We start from the raw sequence: 23,679 nt of genomic DNA, 5'->3' as shown, positions 1-23,679 counted from the left end.
ATGTAGGGCTCTACGTTTTGCGAGGGATAAATTGGGTGTAGGAGGTTTCGATTTCTCAAGCATGGGTCTTATTTTCCATCTGTACTCGGAAGCAAGTGGACCAGAGAATTTTGACGTTGCAGCCTAAGCTGCACAGGCTAAATCAAGATTGGTGACTGGTTTGGACAGAGCAAAGTTCAATCCTTTGTAGAGAATAGAAGAATCTGCTTCCGACGAGCCCCACAGTAGGTTTTCACTTGACGACGATGAGAGATTCACTCTTCGAAATGTTGTGCTACAATTTTTTAAAATTAGCAATGGAAAAATCTAACTCAACCATTGAACTATTCACAGTTGCTCTATCCTCCCTTCATTCAGATCAATTACTATTATTACTATTATTATTATTATTATTATTATTATTATTATTATTACATTATATTATTATTATTATTATTATTATTATTATTATTATTATTATTGCGGGGCCTTAATACCCCCCGGCACCATATTATTAACAATTTCATTTAGTGGTCTGTCCTTCACTGCAAATCCAGGCCTCTCCAGTCTTTCCTATTTTCTGGTTTCTTCTTTGTTTCCTCATATGATCCATATATCTTAATGTCGTCTATCATCTGATATCTTCTTCTACCTCAAACTCTTCTCCCGTTCACCATTCCTTCCAGTGCATCCTTCAGTAGGAAGTTTCTTCTCAGCCAGTTACCCAATCAATTCCTTTTCCTCTACCTGATCATTTTCAGCATCATTCTTTCTTCACCCACTCTTTCCAACACAGCTTAATTTCTTATTCTGTCTGTACACTTCACACATTCCATTCTTTTCCATATCCACATTTCGCTTCTCTTTACTTCATCGTAATGTCCATGTTTCTGCCCCATACAATGCCACATTCCATACGAAGCTCTTCGCAAGTCTCTTCCTTAGTTCTTTTTCCAGAGGTCCGCAGAATATGCTCCTTTTTCTATTAAAAGCTTCCATGTCCATTGTTATCCTCCTTTTGACTTCCTGGCAACTATAATAATGATGATAATAATAATAATAATAATAATAATAATAATAATAATAATAACAATAATAATAATAATAATAATAAATCAGCTTGTATTTTATATTTTTAATAGATGGACGTTGATAACCTAGGGTCCTTGGTCTAATTCGTCCTTACCTAATTCTTTACGCTTAAAATTAATATTTTAGGAGAAAAATTCGCTCCGGCGCCGGGGATCGAACCCGGGTCCTTGGTTCTACGTACCAAGCGCTCTGACCACTGAGCTACGCCGAATTCAATCCACAGTATCGGATCGAACCCTTCTCCTTCGATGTTTCCCTTTGTGACCTGACTCCAAGTTAGGCATATATGGGTATATGTTGACGTGTATCCAATGTCAACTGCCATTGTATTAGGAGCGCACTCAGCTGAGTGACTTGTTGGCCGGGAATCCGCAGTTATTATGCACTGCTAGCTGAAAGAATATTATAGATATATTAATTTGTCCTACAGAATGTATCTGTAATGTTGATACTTAATATTTTAGGAGAAAAATTCGCTCCGGCGCCGGGAATCGAACCCGGGTCCTTGGTTCTACGTACCAAGCGCTCTGACCACTGAACTACGCCGAATTCAATCCACATCAAAGGATAATTCTTTATGGTGAGGCGTCCAGGGCTGGGCAATATTTGAAATACATGTATTTCAAATACGTATTTGAAATACATTTGTATTTTGTATTTTGTAATTTGTAAGGATTTTCGAAAGTATTTTGTATTTTCTATTTAAATACATAAAATTGATGTATTTTGTATTTCAAATACTCAAAATACTTTTTCTTTTTCTTGTTCTTCAAGTTTTGGATTTCGATTTGAACAATGAATTTTTGCCTTATTTGCCTACCCATTTCAGTTGTGCTAGCCATACACTTAGTTTTCTTGCCACAACTGATTTCCTTAATACTATGAAGAAATCTCCAACAGCATCAAGGATCCATCAGCCAACACTTGCTAAATGTTTAGCATTATGGATTGCGTCTAGGAGACTCAAATACTCAGAAATTATATCAGATGTCTTGAAATATTCATTAAAGTTTGCTTGCCCAACTCGATGGAATTCTCTTTATGACTCAATCTCTCAAATATTGCAATTCATACATGATATAAACAGTATATGTGAAAAACTGGGATTGCCAACCTTCAAAGATGTTGAGTTTCAGTACCTTGAAGAATATTGTGCAGTTCAGAAACCCATTGCCGTAGTCCTTAATTTAATGCAAATGAGAAGACGTGCTATTACGGCCAACTTTTATCCACATTAATTTCCCTTAAAAAAATAGTATATATTCTGTTACCTAGTAATGTACGCCATCTATTCCAAGTAACTCCAATCCTAATAAGCTCACTTTCATCAAGATATAAAGTGATGTTTGATCTGATCCCAGAAGAAAATTGAGCTATTTTGGCAGCTTGCTCCACCCATCATTGAAGATGAGATGGCTACCTGACATTTCCTCACTAAGTGATAAGAAGAGGACACAGAATATATGTGTGAAATCAGCTGAGCAGTTTTCTGCTACATCTTTGGTCAGTTCAGACGATGAAGACGATGAAAACAATTTTTATGTTTTCAACTCAAGTAAAACAGACTGTGAAAAGCAAAAAGAAAAGAACTTGTCTGCTGCGGAGTATGAGCTCATACAATTCTTCAATGGCAAAGGTACAACCCTGTGCACTCCAGAGAATTACCAACAGTGAAACAAGCTTTTATAAATATAATACAAGTTTGTGTTTTTCTGCGCCTGTAGAAAGACTGTTCTGTTTTGCAGGATTTATTCATTCACCAGCAAAGGGATCCTCATCTGATGAACTTTTTGAGAAACTGTTATTTTGAAAGGGAGCAGTAATTATTCAGATATAGCATAATTTCATTGCTGGGAAAAGGAAGAATGTTCAGCTACAGTGTTTATATAAAAGTTCCAGATAAAAATACTTTTAATGTTACTATAATATTTCAGATTTTCAGTAATATTCTTATTTCTTTATATATTGTATCGAGTATTTGAAATACAAATGCATTTTGGTTAATTTTTTTAAAGTATTTTGTATTTGTATTTCAAATACAATTGAGGAGAGTTTTTGCAAAAGTCGATAGATGCAGAAATTTTAGAAAGTGAATTACATATGGATATCGTATGTTTTCTACATCCGGAATCGATCTATGAAATTAGATTTACTAAAACTTCATTCATACCGTATGTAGAGACTACCAAACCTTCCAGGTTTTTTTCAAAACTCGATAGATCCTATTACTTAGTGTAATTTCTGTAAAATCTTGATTTCTGCATCTATCGACTTTTGCAAAAACGCTCCTCAATCATTTGAAGTATTTTTTATTTGTATTTGAAATACTTGGATGTCAGTATTTTTCCCAGCCCTGGAGGCGTCCTCGCCATATGTTGCGGTGTGTTAGCGGTGAACCTCGCCAGATGTTCATAAGCATTGGGTTTTCGTGGTGGGCGCAGTGGAAGACATCGAAATAAGACATGCAAATTTATAACAAAGAACATAATTAACAATAAATAACAATAGAGCAATGAATTGATGAATTTGTGATAGGCCTACATTAATTAATGAAGTTAAATAAACAAAATGATATGACAAGGTAATCTGAAACTATGTGGCACGTTAACGTCCAGCAACTTTAATGCGTTCGTCCTTAACGCCCAATTATACATTCCAAGTTATAACTTATATCTGACTAATAAGCTTCATAACAACTTACAAGAAAACATTCTGTAATGGAGCAGCCACACACGCTCAGTCAAACATGAGACAATATATACTTAAGATATAAAACTACAATTTCCATTTACATTAAGATCTCTGTACTATAGACTAACCAAAATATCGCAGAGAGGGAGAGAGAGAGAGACAATACATCAGCAATCGTATACAAACGAATAATCAATTTGGAATTCGATATTACTCCCAGGTATAGACAGACCAATTGACTTCTGCAGCTTTACATACTTCGTTACGATACTCAATAGCTCGCGCTCATCGGCACTGTACTCAAAATTACCATTAAACCCCAATACGACGTACATAATACCACGACCTCCGCGTATCCTATACACACGCGAGTCAATATACTGCGAATCGTCTTAGCCTAATCTCAAAACTATCTTCGCCTAATCTCAAAACTATCGTATCCCAACACGATGTAAATTACAACCACAAACTTCGCGTAATCTATACACACGCGAACCGGTATGTAATCCCCAGCGAATCCACTTTGCATCAACTCCACAAACTATCGTAACAAAATGTAACACATTATGCAGCGATCAATAAATTCAAAGTTACGTATTCCTGCAACATTAGGAACTATATAAAACGATGATTTTGTCTGTGGCCTAGTTGTTTGCTGGTTTAATAATATCTCTAAAGAACGTTACCTCTAGCCAGCTAAGTTGGTGAGTGAAACCTACGGACGATGAATTCCTGCGTCAACCTCACTACACGATAATGAATTCCTAGTCAACCACTTTCTACAAGACTACGAGTTCGTAAGTCAACCTTTCTACATAACGACAAGTTCCCAAGTCTCCCTCACTACACGATGATGTGTTCCTAAGTGATGGTTCCGTGTTTTGATAATCAGCACGAAAGCTCGCCTTCCCTCTCTCTCAGATACGTCAAAGCCTAATCGGCCAATAGGAATTTATATCGGAAAAATAAAGGAAAAATATGACGTTGTCAGTAGTATGGCAGGAATGCAAACGCTGTCGGTGGTGTAACAGGCAATTAGATCTTTTGAGACGTCGAGCTCGGCTCAACGGTTTGTCACTTTTAGACTTAGGCCTAACTCTTCATGACTTCTTTTCACTTTTTTCGACAATTGGTTTGAAATGTATAATATATAAATTTATAATATAATATATATATATTATAGAACATAACAGTAAACATGATACACATTAACTGTAAATACTTTATATATAATATATTCAATTAATTCATTTAACGAAGTCAACTTCGTTACGGTGAACAAAAACATATATATTCTGAGATTATGAAATTCATATCTTTTACTATAACTGCCAGTAAAAATTTGTTTAAGCTAAGAAAATGTTCTTCCTACGTTACATGACGTTACAGGGACAAAATAATAACAAAAATCAATATACAATTATCAATATTTATGTTTTACACAATATATACAAATAATTCGTTTATCAAAACCTATCCCGTTGCAGTTAACGAAAACGTATATTCTGAGGTTAGGATATGCAAATCTTTTACGAACATCACAAAATTTGTTTAAACTAAGAGAATGTTCTTTCTACATCATAATGTTACAGGGGCATATTTATATTACATTGCATCATTATTATTTAATGACCCCACGCGTACCTGCTTACAATTCGACCTTGCTTACGGATCCACGTGACGTAATAGATGTAGCTACCAGAAGAAACTACTCGATACGCTGTAAGTTTGGGAACGAAAATGCGCTGTCTATATCATAACATAGAACTATACTAAAATAAACCCTTTACAGTGCGCTTATTGTTATTTAGTTACCGTTGTGTGCAGTTTTGCGAAGACTTTAGAATAATATTGCTATAAATTTTCAGTGCAAAATATATTGTATTTGCAATTTAAAAAATGCGATCCTGCAAGAAAATGTTGTACAATACATGTTTGTGAAGTGCATTACAAAATCTCTGAAATTGAAAAACTCGCTCCGTTTCTTTTTCAAACTATTCCTCAATTTTGTAAAAGCACTTCCCAACCTTGTACCACAATCTAGTACATACAGTCACGAAGCTCAATACGTAGGGAATATGCATCCATAGATAGTTGCTAACCACTTGCATCGCGACTGTCGCGACTATCCCCTCATCACAGACAATGCGAAATAGTACCGGCAGAGTCTATTGTTCTAGTATTCTCAACAACTCAAGCTTCGTGACTGTATATTATATACTAGACTGTGCTTGTACCATATTGATATACTATTAGAGATGGTAATAATGCTGAATTTGGATATAGATTTCATCACGTACAAAAACATTAACTTATGAACATTTTAGTTATGACGTGCGTGCGTGCGTGCGTGTGTGTGTGCGTGTGTTAAAATTCTAACTAGAGTATGATTTTTAGATCATCTTTTATGATTACTTTTATGAGCTAGATTGGAAAATTAAAAACTGATGAAACTGCATCATCTTTTCGGTAACTTTTTACAATTAAAATTGCAGAAATTCAATGAACTGAACAAAGCCTATGCTATATATTTGTCGCTAATTTACAGTAGATAACCATTTACTGAGAAGCTCAGGATTTTGCAATGAAAATAGAAACATTAAATTTGCGCTTATTCTTACAAAACGCTCACAATAAAAATGTACAAATGGTTTTCAGTCGTTTTGCAATATTGTAATACAATGTATTTAATCAACTTCCTTGTGAAAAAATATTCCCGAATCCTTCTTACGTCGATTCGTACAGATATATGCAGCACAAGAATGCACTATGATTCCACTTACGGAGTTTTACATAGTAGTACAAATAAAATAAACTATATAAACACTATTCGTCCAGTTGTGTGCAGAATTAGAATATAGGCTAACATGATTTCAAGTACCCCACTGAAAATTAACTATATAAACACTATTTGTACATTTGTATGCAGCAAAAGAGCACACGACGGTTTCACTTTAACATAGAAGTCCGATTAAAATAAACTACCGTATGTAAACGCTATTTGTATGGCTATATAGGGTGTAGGAGGTATAAGTGCCATCCTTTTCACAGTCGTCGGGGACGGTCTGCAGGATCGAAAAATGTCCATGCAACATAGGTCAAAACTCGATAGTTTTCCCAGAAAAAAAATATTTCTTTCCTTCATTTGTTTGGTTTATACTGCTTATAGCGTTACTAAAATTACGAAAAAAATTACATCAGTAGATACATCTAGCAAAGAGTTAATATTAGTTTAAATAAATATTTGTGTGTTCTATTACGTTTTCGTGAAATTAAATAAAAATTCAGGCTTAAATTTGTTAATATTCTGGCGTGAGAGACGTGGCAATGTTCAGCACGCAGTAAACTGCACAGACGTAAGTACGAGTCAGTTGAGTTCAAGCTTCCTGTCCATAGCTCTACTGGCGAGCGGATGGCAGTTCAGTACAGGGTACCGTAGTTTCCCCTAATTATGGTGCACATTTGTCACATTTTTCTTTGTATATTCAGTACTATTCATCCAGATTAAGTGAAATTTTGGCTTCGGACTTGTAAGTTTATATTAAATAAATATTGACATATGTGTTTGGAATTATTTAATTACAAGTGTTAAAAAAAATAATAAGCATTGATACATAGTTGCATTCTGAGTTGCCCAACTATGGTCTACTCATGTATTCATGCTTGAAAGCATGAATGGACTATAGCTGGAACTGTAATTATTCGTAAATCAATACATTGAGTTTCTAATTTATTAAAAATTAATGAAACGTACATGAAGTCTTTTTATTAGTATACATTACATAAACACTCAATAAACTAGTGAAATCTGAAAGTCATTTTTCTGCAAAAATGAACAACTACACTCACAGGCAAAAAAACCGGGCCACCTTAAGTTCCTCAATTTTTTATGAGGTGAGAATAAGAAAATCCTTTATGAAATGAAGAAAACATTGCTTCCCTGAAAAAAAAAACTTATTCATTATCATTTGCGCTATTATTTTCAACGCCAAACAATGGATATAATTAAAAGGTGTAAAAACTTACAAATTATATCAAAATTTTCTTCCACATGTTCAACTGATTTTGTGGCCACCCAGATGTTGGTAATAGTTGGTATTACCTCCCCGTGACTGTATGACTGTTACCATTCGCCGATTTAAACCTTCGATCAGATTTTGGATGTCAGTCTGGTCGATTCTATTCCATTCTTTACTTACAACATTTCGGAGCTGCTCTAAGTCGCTGGGAGGAGTTCGGCGACTTCTAACTTGCTTCCCTAGCAGTCCCACACACGTTCAATAGGGTTTATATCAGGACTTCTTGCTGGCCATGCCATTCTATTCAATCCAACGTCGTGAAGGAACTCATCCACGATTTTTTCAGCATGAGGGTATTACCTCCTCGTGACTGTATGACTGTTACCATTCGCCGATTTAACCCTTCGATCAGATTTTGGATGTCAGTCTCGTCGATTCTATTCCATTCTTTACTTACAACATTTCGGAGCTGCTCTAAGTCGCTGGGAGGAGTTCGGCGACTTCTAACTTGCTTTCCTAGCAGTCCCACACACGTTCAATAGGGTTTACATCAGGACTTCTTGCTGGCCATGCCATTCTATTCAATCCAACGTCGTGAAGGAACTCATCCACGATTCTTTCAGCAAGAGCGCGTGCATTGTGATGCACTAACAGGAACTTTTCACTAATAAGTGGGGCATATGGTACCACATGTTAAATTAGACCTTCTTCGATGTATCTTGGAGCAGTCAAAGCACCTCCATTAATGAAAACAAGTTCTGTGTGAGCTTCATACGAAATGCCATCCCATACCATTGCTGATCCACCTTGGAAACTCACACGTGAACTGAAGGTACATGAAGATAAACATTCTCCTTCTCTTCTCCACACTCTTTCACGTCCATCTGTAAACTAAATCTCGATTCATCTCTGAAGAGCATTCGTCGCCACTCCCCCAGGTTCCAATTAGCATGATTGTGAGCAAAACGTAGTCGTTGAACATGATGATGCTGGAGCAAATCTGGGCCTTTAGCTGGTTTCTGGAATCAGTCCACATTCATCCAGTCGTCCTCTTACAGTTCTCTCACTCACGTTGACTTGTCTTATTTTCTGGAAGGCTCTTCTGGTCTCAATAGCTGTGGAATGGCGATTTCTTAATGTGTTTAGGACAATAAAATGGTTGTCATGAGCCGAAGTTACTCGTTTTCTCCGTGAACCGGGTCTCCTGGAATAACATCCTGTCTCTCTAAAGCGATGGTACACCCGTTTTACGCTCGATGGAGGAATCCCAAGAACTGCAGTCACATGACGCTGACTATTCCCACCTTCTATCAATGTAACCACTTTTGCTGAATCGGTAGGACTTAGTGGCATTTGTATACAATGAAGTACTCCAATACTGCCTCAAAAGAACTTATCAGTCTGTAGATATCTTCAGCTTAGCTCGAATTGAGTCCTAGAAGTTTACACACAATATTACAAGAAAAACGATCTTCTTTTCAGATCATTGTTCGCTATTACGTATTCAGTATTACATTTTACGTATCACAAAATAAATGAATAACTAAATGAACCTCAGCACACCTACAATTATTTAAAAAATCCTACAATTTTAAAAAAATTTAAAGAAAATGAATGGTTGAGTTGGAAAAGGGGTCATGTCCTGAAAAGTAAATTGTTCAGGAGAGACAAAAAACTGTTTTACTAGACAAAGAGTTTAAGCATGGTGTCGTGGAGTTGCTACGAAGCAATGAGTTCCAGGGTGAAACAATATACATTATTACAAGTTAATTTAGACATTGAGTGTGGTCAGTAATCCAGTTTAAACGTACTGGAGATGACTCCTTTTCGAACCTGATGACATTGATGAGGCCACTAGACATCTGTTTGCAGGGGAATGATCATGTTATGCAAGGTTATATGTTTCGTACGTTAGGTATCAATGAAAGAGTGTTTTGTGCATACACATTTATTCACAATGTACCCAAAATACAGTCACAAATGCAGACAATGGTAGGTATATTTCAGCCATCTTTTTCTTCTCCATCCTTTGCTGGTCACTGGCACATAGTGTCATAAAATGGTTTGTGCTCGTCAGGTATGTATTGCAGAATTTTCTTTACATCATCTAGATTCTTCCTGTTTATTGTAACAGGTTCACTATATGCTTGTTAATCTAGAATATCTGCATTACATCCTCCTTTGAGCAGTGAAAACTGCACTGTAGAGAGGTCATCAATGGATGTCCTGGCTTTAATGATTCCGGGACAATCGCAACGGAAAGTGAAGTGGCTATACATAGATATCTGAAACTTCACTTTTGTTTTGCTACCATAAGAGCACACTGAGGTAACATTCCTTTTGTAGTGGTTTGGCCACCACGACTTGAAGTTCAGAATATCTTCTTTTTCCAGGTTTATGACTCTGAAGTTGTTCTTCTAACGCGATGAACGCATCAAAGTTTCATACTCCTCTGGAGCATATATCCTGTCCTCTCGTTTTATTTTCCTTTTTGCGACGCTAAAGTCGCAATCACATGCATTGAATGAGTGACCATGCACGGGAAAGCAATAATGTATCTCTGGAATAAGGTGCGTCATTGTTAGCAAGAATCTAAGAACGGTATGATTCCTGTTTTGGCCAGGGCAGTTATTAGCAAACAAATACAACTGCTTCACATCAGAAGGAGGTTTTCCATGATGCAGTGCAACAAACAAGTACATGCTTCATTTGGTCCTTTTTCAGCAAGACCCTCATGGTAGGAATAAGAGTATGCTTCCCCCGATTTCAAATTATGAACACAAAATTCGTACACCCACAGCTGGACAGGAATGTGTGGTAGCGGAAGATTTGACATATAATCAAAGACAAAGCCTGCCACATCGTCTCTTTCTTTGCACAATTGCTGAACTTCCTGCATTTTGTAGTAGAATTTCTTTGCTCTACGATTATGAATACTCAGTTCACCAGCAGCAACACTTTTCACTGCATCACGTAATGCAGGATTCCGCAATTTTGTCTTTCTTTCTTCACAGTAACTACAAACATCAACTTGCGGTTGCCCAAACCCGATGTCGAAATTTTCATGCATGTACCTCACAAAGAAGTCATATTTCACCCCACTCTGAGAATTTTTCGTGATAAACATGTTGTGCAGAATTTTCATGTTCAAATTGCTTGAAAAATAGTACTTCTTTGTGTCACTGTAATGAACTTCATGCACAGGAATCGACTTTACGAATTCATGGATTGAAAGGAAAATGTCTCCTGGTATGACATGTCGGGAACTGGCACTTCTACCTCGTTGATCTTTCGGCAATTTATCTTGAACCAACAGCTTTTGCAAATGCTCCATTCGTTTTATTGAAACACTATGTAAGTTTAATCTTGCAGTGTAGGCTTTCACGGCCGGAGTCTATAGATGTAGATTCATTTTCCGTGCTGAGAGGCCGTGGTCTATTGGTCTATTGGTCTGATATAAAACCAACCAATAGACCACGGCCTCTCAGCCCGGAAAATGAATCGACATCTATACTATGTAAGTTTGTGTGTGCTGTTTTACATACTTTCACTGTTTCACCGCTCACCTTCACATAATATTCATACGAATATGTCTTGGGTTTTGGGGTAGATTCCGTTGTTTTATTCCGGCTTCTGTGTCTTTCAACAGCGTGATATTGAATGAGGCATTGTAAATACGAGTCTTGATCATTTTTGTTGTCACATTCATTGATTCTGCTAATTATCTGCGTTCTTTGTTCACTGGAAAATGCATCAAACCATCTCATTTGACACCTGGAAGTAAAACACGACACGTACACAAACATAATCTCTAGTGGATAAGTGGTACGTGTAATAACTAATAAAGTAAACAATCCGCTAGTGTTATTCGTCAATAGCATAAACAAGTACTTACGAACAGTCAGACCCAGTATTGCGAGGTGGTATATGTTTCCCCCTAGATATTGTGAAAGGTTGTCCTTTAACTTGCGCAATTTTCTTCTTGTACGGTGAATAGTTTGTCACATCGCGACGTCAACTTTTTCGCCGTAACACATTTCCACTACTGCTGGATGTATCATTGTCACTACTCATTGTTATCGACTAATAAACTCTGCACCAGAGAAGTTTCACTCACTGAACTTAACACAACAGACGCCAAATACAGTTTAAAACAAAATGGAAGTTCTGACTATAGGCCTACACAATTCCGTGACACGTGCGACACCTAGTATCTTACCATGGAATACTTCGAAAAAGGGTCATCTCCGGACATGACCCCTTCTCCAACTCAATACTAATCTAACGCACACCTCTGTGGACGGGACATAACCCCTTGTTATACCAAACGATGCGTACAGACATAGCAGTCAGGTATCGCCAATAAACGCCATTTTGAAAAATGATGAACTTGACCCCTTTTCCAACTCACCACCGATTCAAATATAGTTGGCCCGTTTTTTTTTTTTTTTTTTTTTTTTTTGCAGGTGAGTGTAGGCTATATTAAAGAACAAAAGTACGGTATCAAAATAAACTAACACATTCTTAGCTAATTATTATTCAAATAAATTCATTGATAATGTTTATTTATCGTGCTGAGAACTACATACATTCATTAGGCTTATTTCGATCCTTTGAATCTCCACTTCTCTTGTAATTCTGAAATTGAAAATAGATCTCTCTTTTTCCAGACGCATTTGGGGTCTTCAATTTGTTTTATTATATTTTCCTTTCTATAGAATAAAATGTCTTCCAATTCTCGCCACCTCAGTAATTCCCGCTTCTTAATATACATGAAACAATAGCTCCAACACTTCCACAACTTTCCCTGGACACAATTCCTCCTTGTAAGTATCTACCATATAACTATGTGCCTTTAGCATTAATTTAACAGATTGCGTCTTCTTTTCCATGTCTGACTCACTGTCTGTAAATATGGAGAGAACACCAGAAACATCATAATCTGTATCCAATTCAATTTCATCGCTCTCGTAGTCACTTACAGGAACGGTTGTTTTCCTTCTACCCTGGAGTTTTCGTTTTATTGGACCATAATTCGTGATAGTCCCGCCTCTTTCTTTATTTACTGGACTATAATGTTATATGGTGTTTTAGGATATACTGAGATACCGTATTTCCAGAAGTAAATAATCACATTGATCACATTTTATTGAAACAAATATTTCAAAATGAAATACAACTATGGTCCACGAAAAATTGTGGTACATAGATTAAGGACTGACTTTTAGCCTTGAGGTTAAACATTTTCCACGCAGAGGCCTTAACCTCTGCCACACTATATAGCCAGGTTTAATTGTACAAAGAATCATATATCTATAACATACCAGTTCTACAGAGGAGAGCTTAATAAAACAGACAAACACAAACTGAAAGATTTTGCGTCTTCACACATTCAATAGAACGATGCACACTGACCTTGGTAAACATCCATATCATTGCCACGTATAATGGTAGATGGAAGCATCTATGGGGAACATAATTCCATCCCAGTGGCGCCTTAAATGGCAAACACCGAACTCTTGGGGGACTAAGTAGTACATCATGCGTTTTGGACCATAGTTGGGTGCCTGGACCATAGTTATGGGAAATTGCGGTATTCGATAGACAACTTACAATGTCATTCACAGTTTAGGAATATCATATGACTGTTATTCATTTATGAAGAAAATAGTCGTAATTTAAGTGAGGCAAGAAGGATGTACTGTCAATGTTTTCCTCAAAGAAGATTACCTAATCGGCGAAATTTTATAGCAGTTTCTCAATGAAACCCATTTATCCCCAGATTATTATTATTTTTTTATTTTTTATTTTTGTTTCACATATCGTATTAAGTGAGTCAGAGGAATGTTCTAAACATGAGGAACTATGAAAATACTGATTTAGTTACTTCGGTAAAAATTTATGTGGTGAGTTGATAACGACCCACTAGGCACTTCCACGAGAATTGTTCATTATAATGTTTCGATGATTTCTTGTTTTATTTATGCTTTTGCGTAGTATGCAACTTGTTAAATTTAAGAGCAATGTATAAACAAATCATTACCATATTAAAAACACATATGATTTTTTTTTTAATATGTATTGAATAATTTCCCTGAGAGTTACATTCACATTCACATGTATTTTACATTCACACATCTGAAAGGAAACCTTGTACTGGAAGAAATAAATAATTTGAAACACACAATAAATTATGGCACATGACATAAGGTCCACATCTGTGGTTATCGCGTCTGGCCGCGAAACCAGGTTGCCCGGGTTCGAATCCCGGTCGGGGCAGTTACGTATTTGAGGTTTTTCCGGGTTTTTCCCTCAACCCAATATGAGAACATGCTGGGTAACTATCGGTGCTGGCCTCCGGACTCATTTCACCGGCATTATCACTTTCATTTCATTCAGACACTAAATAATCTGGGATGTTGATAGAGCGTCGTAAAATAACCTACTAAAAATACATGATATAAGTCCTTAGTTCTACTCATGATATGGTGCATCTCTGACATGCTTTTACATTGCCACAACTCTTGTATCGCCGTCTTTGTTGTTGGGCTATATTTCCCACAGTGATCCTTCCTCCGTTGTTCTTGGATGGTATCGAAGGAACGAACTCGTCTTCCACTCTTCGGAGAAGTGTCAAATTTTAGGCTTGAGTTATTTCGTGGGCGCAGGCGAGTGCATCCAAAGACTTTCCATATGATCGACTGAATGAGAACACAAGCATTGTTCATGCACACATCTAATAACCACGAAAGTAATGGTTACTTACTTACTGGCTTTTAAGGAACCCGGAGGTTCATTTCCTCCCTCACATAAGCCCGCCATTAGTCCCTATCCTGAGCAAGATCAATCCAGTCTCTACCATCATATCCCACCTCCCTCAAATCCATTTTAATATTATCTTCCCATCTACATCTCGGCCTCCCTAAAGGCCTTTTTCCCTCCGGCCTCTCAGCTAACACTCTATACGCATTTCTGGATTCGCCCATACGTGCTACATGCCCTGCCCATCTCAAACGTCTGGATTTAATGTTCCTTATTATGTCAGGTGAAGAATACAATGCATGCAGTTCTGTGTTGTGTAACTTTCTCCATTCTCCTGTAACATCATCCCTCTTAGCCCCAAATATTTTCCTAAGCACCTTATTCTCAAACACCCTTAGCCTATGTTCTTCTCTCAAAGTGAGAGTCCAAGTTTCACAACCATACAGAACAACCGGTAATATAACTGCTTTATAAATTCTAACTTTCAGATTTTTCGACAGCAGACTGGATCATAAAAGTTTCTCAACCGAATAATAACAGGCATTTCCCATATTTATTCTGTGTTTAATTTCCTCCCGAGTATTATTTATATTTGTTACTGTTGCTCCCAGATATTTGAACTTCTCCGCCTCTTCAAAAGATAAATTTCCAATTTGTATATTTCCATTTCGTACAATATTCTCGTCACGAGACATAATCATATATATACTTTGTCTTTTGGGGATTTACTTCCAAACGTATCTCTTTACTTGCTTCCAGTAAAATTCCCGTGTTTTTCCTAATCGTTTGTGGATTTTCTCCTAACATATTCACGTCATCCGCATAGACAAGAAGCTGATGTAACCCGTTCAATTCCAAACCCTCTCTGTTATCCTGGACTTTCCTAATGGCAAAGGTGATAGTGCAGCACCTTGCTTTAACCCACAGTGAATTGGAAACGCATCTGACAGAAACTAACCTATACAAACTCTGCTGTACGTTTCACTGAGACACATTTTAATTAATCGAACTAGTTTTTGGGAATACCAAATTCAATAAGAATATCATATAAAACTTCTCTCTTAACCGAGTCATATGCCTTTTTGAAATCTATGAATAACTGATGCACTGTACCCTTATACTCCCATTTTTTCTCCATTATTTGTCGAATCCAAAATATCCGGTCAATAGTTGATCTATTACGCCTAAACGCACACTGATGATCCCCAATAATTTCATCTACATATGGAGTTAATCTTCTCAAAAGAATATTGGACAAAATTTTGTAAGACGTCAACAAAAATGATATTCCTCGAAAGTTACTACAGTTAGTCTTATCCCCCTTCTTAAAGATATATACGATTATGGACTCCTTACATTGTTCTGGTACAATTTCCTTTTCCTAAATAGCAAGTACAAGCTTATAAATTTCGTTAGATAATGCACTTCCACCCTTTTGTATTAATTCTGCTGGAATTTGATCGATACCTGGAAACTTATAATTTTTTAGATTTTCTATCGCAATTTCGATTTCAGAAAGTGTGGGTTCGGGTATAAATGGCTCAGCAGTTTGTATTTCAATTTCGTCCAGATCATTTCTATTTGGCCTATGTATATTCAGTAGTTGTCCAAAATAGTTTTTCCATCTGTTCAAGATTGAATGAGCGTCTGCAAGCAAGTCACCATTCTCAACCTTGATCACGTTTACCCTTGCCTGATATCCATTCTTGAATTCCTTTATGCCCTTATATAAATCTCTAATGTTTTTATTTTTACTATTTGTTTCTACCTCATTCAGTTTTTCCTTCAAGTAATCCCTCCTTTTAATCCTATGCGTACGATTTGCTTCCAGCATTTTATTGAAATAATTATCTCTTTCGCCTCAACTGGATCCTGTAAGAATTTCAATTTTGCTTGTTTTCTTCTTTCTACTACCATGCAACAATCTTCATCAAACCACGGTTTCTTTTTCTTAGTTTCATAATAACCTATGCTCTGTTCAGCTGCAATTTTGATATTATCTCAGATATTTTCCCACATGCTATTAACATCTAACTCTTCCTCAACTTCGTCGGAACTTGCTAATACGGCAAACCTATTTGAAATTTCGACCTGATAATGTTGCTTAGTTTCCTCGTCCTTTAATATCAAAATATTGAATTCAGTAATATTAACTAGTTGCTCTACTCGCTTGGCTACTGATACTCTTTCTCTTAGTTCTCCAATTACCAAATAATGGTCAGAATTACAGTCTGCCCCCCAGAAGGTTCCAATGTCTACTATACTAATATGTCTTCTTTTATCTATCTAGTTATGTGTCAATCCATCTGGAGAAGTCCAAGTAAATTTATGTATATCCTTATAGGGGAATGTTGTACTTTTAACAGTTAATTTTTTTGATGTGGCAAAGTTGACTAACCTAACTCCATTGTCATTACTAGATATGTTTAGGCTCTCTTTTCCAGTAGTCGGTTTAAAAATATCCTCCCGTCCTACTTTAGCATTGAAATCCCCCAATAAAATTTTCATGCGATATCTAGGTAACTGATCAAAAGTCTGTTCCAGTTCCTCATAGAATTTAGAATTATAATTAGAATTAGCCACGAAATCCCATGAAGGGCAATGGCCTCCTGACTATGCAGGGTGGCTTGTCAAACAGTTCCCTGTTAGCCACTCCGGGAATGATGGTCACTTTTATAATGTTATATCTGAAGGGTCCACTGTTCACTCGTCACTATTTAGATTGCAAGTCACTTTGTGATTTATTTCCATTGTTGTCGGTCTTTCGCTGTTCTTGACTATAGATGGCCGAATCTTGCTCTAAGTTCGTCTGCCCATCTTGTCTTCTGGCTTCCAGCGTTCCGTTTGCCAATCCTTGGGTCCCATGTCGTAAATAGTGTGTCCACCGGTTCTCGTTGAGTCGCATCACGTGTCCTGCCCATTTCTTCTTCAGCTTGTCATCCGTCTCTGCTGCGTCTTTGAGGCGTGTTTGACTTCTTATGTCTTCGTTACGTAGTCTGTGTCTGAGTGTGATGTTCAGCATTTTCCTCTCCGTTTTCCGTTGGCACTTTCTCAGCATGTCCCGCTCTCTTTCCGTTAGAGACCATGTCTGTGCTCCGTATAGGAGAACTGGAAGGATGCAGCTGTTCATGACTCTGCTTCTTAATTTTAAATTGTCTTGTTTGTCAGAATGAAACTGAGGCTCCAAAATCTCTTCCATGCGTTTCCGAGTCTTCTTTGAATCTCGTTCTGTCGTCTGTTGTGAAAGGACATTAGTTGGCCGAGGTAGATGTATTCAGTCACGTAGTCCAGTTGTCTGCTTCCTACTGTTATTGGTATTTTGGAGTTGTTAGTCATAACTTTTGTTTTCTGTGGGTTTATTTGTAGTCCTACTTCCGTGCTGAGGTTCTGTAGCTCCACTATCATTGCTTCCAGTTTTTTTGGCTGACGTGGCTAGGAGTACAATGTCGTCCGCAAACCGTATATTAGAGAGTTTCTTCACGTCAATAGTTATTCCGTCATTGAGCTTTCTCTTTCTGAACACTTCTTCGAGAAGACTGTTGAACATTTTAGGGGGCATAGGGTCTACCTGTCTAACTCCTCTTTCAAGTCTGAATTCTTTTCCTTCCTTGTCTAGTCTGATTTTTCCTGTGCTGTTGGCGTATATTTTTGTTAATATTCTTATATATTTCGTCTCCACACCATGTCGTTTCAGTGCTGTCATGATGGGTATATGTTCAATTGAGTCAAATGCCTTTGAGTAGTCAATGAAGGCTAAGTACAGGCTGAGGTTAAATTCTTCTGCTTTTTCAATCAATTGCGAGAGTGCTTGGAGATGGTCCATTGTAGAGTAACCAGAACGGAAACCTGCTTGCTCGACTGGTTGGTTTTCTTCCAGAGTTAGGGTTATTCTGCGTAAGAGGATTGTTGAGAAGAGTTTGTAGATTGTGGACATCAAACTAATGGGTCGATAATTGTTCATGTCGTCTCTAGGACCTTTCTTGTGGATCAGGATTATTGTGTTTTTGTTCCATTGTTCTCGTATTTCTCCGGTGTTCAGTATTTTGTTGAAGAGGTTCGTTAAGTAGGTTATTAGCTCGTTTGGCCCGAGTTTTAGGTATTCGTTGAGAATTCCTTCGTCTCCTGGTGATTTTTCGGATTTTAGTCTCTTCACGGCTGTTTCTACTTCGTTTTTTAGTATTGGGGGCACTGAGGACTTGTCGTTTTCCAGGGATGAGATAAATATTGATAGCTTGCTGGCTGCGTTCGAGAATCTACGCTCTCATCGTGACTCCTGAAAGCTTGTTCTTTGTACTATTTAGGCGGCCTATAATTTTTCGATTACGCAAAACATTGTTGTTGTGTCTATCAGCTTCAAGACGGGCACTTTCTGAAATGTAATGATCGATTCTGTATCTTTCTAATATATGAAACGCCTCAGAATTTTTTTATATGCTGCTTACTTGTGGCATGCTTAGAAGCATTGAGTTCAAAATTTTTCAGTGCTATCTGACCTCCTTTACACCATGAATCTTCTTCACCGAACATTAACAATAATAACAGTGATATGTCCTCTGTTTTATTTCCTGCCAACCACCTATTTAATTTGTAATTCAGTAAAAATAAAATATTCTTTGTTTCTCTATGACAAATTATCTAGATTTAATTATTCAGGTAATCTTTTCGTACTTTGATTTTATTATAATTGTAATTGTAAATTTAATACTAATTGTAATGTTATTTCTAGTTGTAATTGTAAATTTTGTACTAATTGTAATTTTATTGTTCATATTGTAGTTAGAATCTCCTGGTAGAGGGGCAGAGAAGGCCTGACGGCCTTATCTCTACCAGGTTAAATAAATAAATACTAATACTAATAGCTATATTTCAAGTACCACTTTTCTTGGAACGTTCTGATATATTTACCATCTTTCTGTGAAATATCTAATTTTGGTCTGGCTATTTGTCCTTTTAGATCCACTTTTTGTTCAAAAGTTAGATTATTTATAGAATTATTTTTTTTTAAGTCAACTGAATCGAATGAGTCGTGGTTAATATCTACAGCGCCTTCCATTTTTGTTTGCTAAGTACACTGCATTAAATGTTGAAATAACATTGTCAATATAATAAAAAGTAGATCACAGTTAAATAAATATAATTCACAACACTAAAACACTAAAATAAAAGCAGCTGGATTAGTTATTAAAATGGAAATGCATTCGCTCTATTGAAACGTCAAGCATAAGCCAGCTACAAGCTCGGATAAGTCGGCTTACTGGAGCAGTGTGTATATAATGCGTCCTTTCCCCCTCACCCCAGGACAGATCTAGGAGCGCTCTGTGGCTGCTGTGGCTGAATTCTGTCAGCTTAGCCTGCGCACGCATACCCAGCTGCCCACTTCCCCGCTCACAATAGTTTCTACGAACCAACGAGCAAGAAGTAAGAATATAGAGTGGCGATCGCGTCACCATCTTTGAAACTTTTGAACCTATATCCGCCATGTATTAACTGGTCAACAAGTGGGCGTGGTTCCTATAAGATAATACGGAAAGTGACTTATAGAATATATTGCATCTTGTAAATCTTATTTTATATCGCATTAATCCATATACTCCAATTTACTAACATTTCTTTATTTTAACAGCTGTCAGGAAACCCATGCAGCAACAGTTTATTCCATACATCTTACGTTAACATTGAATAAAGATGTGGATACAAGTGGGCATGGTTCCTATAGAATGAGGCTGAAAGGATTGTATATAACTTGTTCCATTGTCGTGTCCGTCGCCCTCGGGTTTCGAACAGGACTAGAGATGAGGGTGCGGTGCAGGAACTAAGTCCTCGGTGTGAGAGACAATGAAGTTTTATTACCAAGTGCCGACAGGCAAGCGCGTCTTACAATGCGTTGCGAGTTTATATAGACATCGGAAGGCTGATAAGCGATAGGTCGCTGACCAAGCTCATGTAACCTTTTGACCATCATCTTCCTTGACCTTGGGGGTCAGGATTGAACAGTATTCTGGTATGTGATCGTTACTTCTGGCGATCAAAACCTCGTAACTCCAAAATTGAAAATTTTACAGGAGAAAGAAATAATGTTGCTGTGACCATGTTTTTAAAGCAAAATCGATGTGGTTTTGAATTTAGCAACCGAAATGTGATACATTAAATGTACGATAACAGTATATATTGTAAATTATATACATTTGTGTGTGGTGGAGTTACGGGTTTTTGTTACTGGTTAGGACTTTGGATTTACGTGGTTTTTACTAAATGAACATACTTCTTTCGTATACTCTATGTTCTTTTAAGTGATCTCAATAGTTTTTCACAACTACATGGATGCCAAATTAGTAAGTGACTACACTTAAGTGGAATACAGGCATGTTTGTATATCTTATAACAAATTTAACGACAATAAAAATGAATACAAACTTTACAGATAACCATTATACAAACTGTTAAAAAATTAACATAAACGCTGTAAAGACAATTTTAATTTTTAATTTCCCAATTTTATAAATATTTCTGTTGTTCGTTGTGTTGGGACTTATACAAAATTATATACTTTCCACTAAACTGGAAGAAAGTGTCTGCTGACGTTTTGTAGGAAGTCGTAGAATACATTGAAATCATGGGGCATAAATTTATTTATTTACTGCAAGTAGGTGAGAATTTGCATAAAGCTGTGGTAAAGACACATTTTCTCTGTTCTTTGGCATCCTTTTAGAAATAATGTCCCATGCACAATTCAAGTTCAATTTGTATTCAATAATTATTCCCGAATTGTCGGCGACAGTTGGGTCTCCTGCTTTTGAAATAAGTCCAATGGAGAAGTGCCTCGAAACTTTACTACATACTTTGAAGAAGTCATGGTGAAGATATTACATGATGTATGGCTAATTTTTTGTCTGGCAGTTTGCATGCTTCAACATACACTGTAGGTGTGTAAATTTACCAGTTGCTTAATTTTCTTTCTATTGTAGAGTGAACAGAATCACACTTCGTTTGATTGCAACCTATCTCAAGAAACTCCCGAACAATTCTCATGGTTAAGGCGATTAAATCATTTGCCAAAATACTATTTCTGTTTTGTTAAGTACATTCATCACTATACAAAATTACTTCATCTTCAGGTACTTTTTTGTAAATAAAACTCACTATTATACTGGTAAATTAATAAGAATTTAGTCTATCTTCAGCTCATGCCATCGATAACAAAATACATCTTTTCATTGTGAATCAAACAGCGTAAAGTTATGCAGTTTCAGTTTCGTCTTAATGGTACAGAGCTGAGTCATGGAGAGATAAGCACAGAAGTACATCCTGCAAGTAAATAGTCAGTACTCTTTTAGTGTCTTTTTTTTGTCTGCTTCCTTAGACTTTCTTGCTTCATATTTTATAAGAATATGATACTAATATTTTTCATCATCAACATTTCCTGCATCACGAAAGTAGCACAAATGACAGTGTTGTTTTTTTTAAGGTGAAAATAGTCTTAAATTTTGTTCCCCAATCACATACCTACATAAATATATTTATTGAGGACTGTAATTTTTTTATGTATAAAATGTCTCATATTATTTGTAGAGGGCAGCTTTACTCTGCCAATTTGGTTCAAAATATATTTTTCTGGAAGTAGTTTGATAATGATAGAACTCCAATTTAGGCAGCTCAGAAAAAGTAGAGAACTATTCATTCTTAAGTCATTACCTTTTTTTTACTATTAACAGCTCTTTGGTTTGATGGTAGATTTAGAGTTAGCTTAGGTCCCATTTCTTACAGACACATTCCCCTATGGAAAACGTGTTAAGAAACATGGACTTGCAGACTTTCTGTCTTTTACTGCCAATGAAAAATAATTGGGCATAGTATAAAATCGATTTGATTCTTTTGAATCTCTCCTTCGACGCTGAACTGGAATACAATCTACAAGCCCTATTACAAACATCTTTTTTCCTCCCATGACAGATTAGTCCAGAAATTATCGAAAATTGTCTTTTGTTGATTTTCTGAAATTATTTTACAAAACCTACTTTTTGCATTACACGAATGCATCTTTCTACTTCATATCTCCATTTTTCTGCCTCATCTTTCGCCAGCTCCATGTGATCTAGTTCTTTCATTCGTTGTTTCTTGTTGACTGTCAGTTTCCATTAGCCGCATCCTGATTTCTTATGTATTAAGTTCTGCCACTTTATTGCTAATAGTAAATGAAAAAAAAATAATATTGTTTCATTACCATTTCAACAAACCATAACAAAATAATGTATACTGTACCAGTGCAGCAACAATTAATTTCAAGTGTCATTCAAATCGTCCATTTATCTCCCCTCCATTTTCGTTTTCTGATTCACCTTCGTTCTAAAAGCTATTATTTTTGGCATATAGTGTTCATCAGAACTACTGTCAGTGGATTCCTCTTCACTGCTCTTATCAGCCTTAGTATTACTACTGAGTTGAACGGAGGTATTGGATATTCTGGTGCCTGTAACAGGAGTTTTTGCAATACCTCCACAGAGTGCAGACTAATTTCTAAAGTGTTATGTTCTGTAAATCCGAAGTTTACAGCGGAACCATAATAATGATGTTTAATATTTATCTTGTTCTAAATAAAAAGAATGTAATTAGAACATTTAATTATTTATTTACTCATTCATTCCTTAATTTATTATTTAATTACATATTTATTTATTCATCTTTTAGGCCTAATAAAACGCTATTTCAGTTCCATTTTTTCTGCGTATTATTTCCATACAGTGCAGGCACAATTTCTGAACTGTTGTCTTCTGTAACACCGAAGTTTGCAGCAGATTATTGTCATACTGATCACTAGACAGAGTACAATATTTTTAACGTAGCATCAGTCGCAATGCCTCGTATGTCAGTTTCAGTCTGCAAATGATCAATCAGCATGGTATTTAAAACCTCGTAATATCCCACCCAATGGAGTTCCGAGCTTTTGAGTCTGAGATTAAGAGCAGTGGAAACCTCGTGATTCCAGTCTGCTGGAGATCCGAGGTTTTGAGTCTGAGATTAAATGCTAAGGAGATACGAGGTCTTTGTAATTGGTCAGTAGATGGCTTCTGTAAGATTTGGAGTCACAATGCTTTAATAGAACATGGGAAATGTTATTTGTTGCCAGTTTATGGCAAAA

The 23,679-nt window shown here is 36.5% G+C and overlaps 1 protein-coding gene across 1 annotated transcript in view; it reads left to right on the top strand.

Annotated features, from left to right (window-relative positions):
- LOC138698153 (alpha-tocopherol transfer protein-like) overlaps positions 1-23,679 on the top strand; it is a 219,993-nt gene that overhangs the window by 67,608 nt on the left and 128,706 nt on the right. The gene's annotated exons all lie outside the window — the stretch shown is intronic.

Source organism: Periplaneta americana, chromosome 4 (genome assembly GCF_040183065.1).
Source record: "Periplaneta americana isolate PAMFEO1 chromosome 4, P.americana_PAMFEO1_priV1, whole genome shotgun sequence".
Lineage (NCBI taxonomy): Eukaryota > Metazoa > Arthropoda > Insecta > Blattodea > Blattidae > Periplaneta > Periplaneta americana.
The sequence above is the reverse complement of the archived record's forward strand: the minus strand, read 5'-3'. Positions and strand labels throughout refer to the sequence as shown.